Source organism: Cydia strobilella, chromosome 9, assembly GCF_947568885.1.
Source record: "Cydia strobilella chromosome 9, ilCydStro3.1, whole genome shotgun sequence".
NCBI classification, from domain to species: Eukaryota; Metazoa; Arthropoda; class Insecta; order Lepidoptera; family Tortricidae; genus Cydia; species Cydia strobilella.
The window spans coordinates 6,588,007-6,591,971 of record NC_086049.1 but is presented as its reverse complement, the minus strand read 5'-3'; positions in this window follow the sequence as shown (position 1 = coordinate 6,591,971).

Here is a 3,965-nt window from a genome sequence, read left to right as displayed (position 1 = left end):
CGAAAGTGACCTACTCAGAAAGTGATCAACTCAGAAAGTGATATACTCAGAAAGTGACGTACTCCGAAAGTGACGTTTTCAGAAAGTGACGAACTCCAAAAGTGACCTACTCAGAAAGTGACATACTCAGAAAGTGACTCCGCCCGAACCGAGAAATCTGAGTTTGAAATCAGACGGTCCCCGCCTAGTACGGGCTGGATAATAATGGTTTTACTTTTAACATTCACCCTAAAGACCCCTAAACTAACACAAAATGTCGCTACTTACGTTGAAAAAAGGTATTCTCAAATCTATCTTTCGACTAAAAAGCTTTTAGGATGACAAGTGAGATGACAAAATGACGAATTCATATTAACTTTTAAATTAATATTATTTCTGACTAATATTCCATTGAATAATCTTGCGGCCCATGAAAATTTTAACTAACATTTAAGAAATGTAGACGAAAATTTTTATTCCGCACGTGAAAGTAAGACCTACGACTTAGTGTCGTCAAAGTTATCTAATATCATTATGGCTGGCGTAAAATTTAACAAAGGTATGTTGTGTTATTTTACTTTTATTTTCTGTCACTCCAATTAAATTTGACAACCCGGCCGTCACGCGGTAGCTATTTTACGATAAATAAGTCGAATGAAAGAGATTCTGATGACTATCTTACGATAAATAAGTCGAGTGATTGCAACCGCGTTGCTATCTTACGATAAATAAGTCGAATGAAAGCGATTCTGATGACTATCTTTCAACTATTTGGCTATTCAATGACACTCTTACGATATTCTTTCAACTAAAAAGCTGAAAGAAGTGCGCCCAAATCGCGTCGAGAGAACGTCGTCGGATCCTTCTTTCGACCATTTACACAGCTATCTCTCGACCAAATAGTTGAAAGAGAAACGTAATGGTGCCTTTCTTACGACATAATTTGCTAGTTGGGATCCTTTCTATACCATCTATAGTCCGGCGGACTGATAGTCAGTGGGCCCCTTTAAAAGCGCTTGAGATCTGTGTGAACTACAATATGTTCCTATTACTGGCAATAATTCAGACGCGAACACTTCATCGTAATATAATTACTGTAATTAGAACTGTATCATATTAAACATAACACGTGTCGTGTGCGCGGAAATTATTATACAGGGAATCGGAACCATCAAACTGGTGTAACTTTAGTAGTTACATAGCTACTACGACACGGTATAAAAAATTATATTAAGTTTAACATTTACCTATTATTAAACATTTATTACTGATATTATAAATTTAAAACAATAATGAATAGTCTATTTGCGACATTACACGACAAAGTCTATTACGACAAATTCATAATATTTATATTATATTCTCACATCAGCACATAAATATAAAATTGCTTCTTTCAAAACTTCTAATCATTTCAATATAGATATTTAAAAACTAACATTGTTTTTTTAATTCTAAAATGTCTGAGATTAATTTCCCTCGAGTTTTATTTTATTCCAGAAGCAGTATTCGATTATTTTATTGACGTCTAATATTATGGCGCAAAACTGTGAAAGTTGACGACGTCGACAGCAAACAGTCAAATTTTTTATTCGAAATGCATTTAAATATAACGTTGAAGGCCTGTTGAAGGGAACATCAGTAACATTACCAATAAATGGATATCACTAACTTTGGTATATCATGCATGTGCTGTCAAAACACAACGTCGAATACGGTTCGTGAACTAACTTACATAGCGAAAATGTAGAAATTAGCCGAGTTTAATGTTTCACGTTCAGAGGCCCAGGAGAGGCATCCGGTGAAACGGGCCTGGCCACGGCAGAGGAACTTTGCCTCGCTTATCATATTCACCGTATGTGCATTTCAAAACTTGTTCAAATGTGCACTTTAATGCGTGGCCACGAGGTATATTATCGTTGGTGAATTTAAGAGCACGTAGGGTGGTCATGTTTAGCGCGTCAGCTTTGTTGCATGCATGCAAATATCTCGCTAAATTTATTTTTTACTACTTTCATTGTAAGGTACAGTCCACGTATTGTTTTACAAAAGTTAAAAGTTTAGTTTTTCCCTCATTGAATGATGATGAACGAAAAGAGAGACATCGGAGCCGCTAGATGTAGGTTATAAAATATCGGGTCTCTATTGATTCCCATAAAGTTTTGAGTTGTATTGTTTGTCTGCATTTTCATTAGTCATAATTTGGTTTTTCTCAGAAACGCGTAACTTTTCAGGATTGCCATAAAATAAACCTAACCTATCTATAGGATAACCTTACGAAAATCCGAAAAAGTTAACGGTTTCAGAATTATAATATGACTAATGATAATCTGACAATCATACATTATGACCTTCAATAATTATGTCAAACAAAGGGACCCCTAAAATATCACATTCCCTGCCATGCGAATGCAATAGTGATAACGTGAAACAAATGAGTTACAATGGTTTACTGTCAACAACATGTTAAATGAGCACATTATGACTGCCACGGGCGCAATGAGAACATACAGCTTCCACCCGAACTCTAAAGGCCGGCGTCCACTAGGCTCGCCGAGGCGGATCGCAATAATTTGCCTTCTATACATTTACTATGAAACTGCGTCTATTGTCGAAGAGCCGCGGCGCGTCGAATCGAATTTACCATTCATAAGTAAATGTATAGAAGGCGAATTATTGCGATTCAATTCGATTCGCCTCAACGAGTCTAGTGGACGCCTTAACTCTTCCCGTGTTGTTATCATAGCGTTACCGTTGCAGCTGACTGTACCTTAATAGAAGTAAAATAAGCACAGTGTGACTACCGCGTAATGAGAACAAACAGCCTCCGCCCGGACTCTAACTGATCATTCCTGTGCCATGATCATAGCGTTATTGTTGCGGATGACTGTACCTTAACGGGCAAACGTATGTTAAATGAACACAGTGTGACTACCGCGTAAAGTGAACATCCAGCCTCCGTCCGAACTCTAACTTTAATCATCACCGTGTAATGGTCATAGCAAAGTTGCAGCTGACTGTACTTTAACTGGCAGACATGTTAAATGAGCACAGTGTGATGTGACTACCGCGTAATGTGAACATCCAGCCTCCGCCCGAACTCTAACTTTGATCATTACCGTGTCGTGGTCATAGCGTTATTGTTGCAGCAGTGCAGCTGACTGTACCTTAACGGGCAGACGTATGTTAAATGAGCACAGTGTGACTAACACAGGCGCGTAATGGGAACATATTATAAAGATAACTGGAGAAGATTACTGCTCTCTAAAAATTTTTTTTCCGGGGCTAGCTGCTGTTCCGTCTACCTTTATTACATGCGTTATTCGACTCTATTTCTAACAGCTTACAACGCCGTGACATAGCCACAACATATTTAATGCCATCGACCCGCCAGGCGAGTTCTCTATCCGTAGGCGCTGCATACGGTTTTCCCTGTTATCGGCTACGGTAATAGCGCGTAACTCGCGCTGGCAGCGTGGCAGTGAATGTGTTAAGGAAATATAATAAAGCTGCAGCCTGCATTCGATTTCATTATTCAGCTCATTTTGGCCATATTTTAGTATTCTTCTTCTTCTTTGTCGTAACCTCATGGCTGAGGGACGTGGCAAGTGTGGACACTCTTCACCAGTGCTCTCCAGGCCGCTCTGTCTTGGGCCCAGTGCATGCTAGCCTGCAGTGTGGCATTTGTCACTGATGTTATTCTGTCCGCCCAACGCGTGGCCATACGTCCATCCCTACGCTTCCTTGCCATGCGGCCAGTAATTATGAGCCTTTCCAGGCTATCTGGCCTTGTCCTGCTCAGATGATCGAAGAAACCAAGTACACGTTGGGAGCAAACAGTGTAAAGCCTCGTTGTAATGTTAAGTTCGTCGAGAATAGACGCATTTGTACGGCGTTCAGTCCATGAAATCCGGAGCATTCTTCGCCAGCACCACATCTCGAACGCATCTATCCTGCGACGGGTATCGGTTTTGATGGTCCAGGTT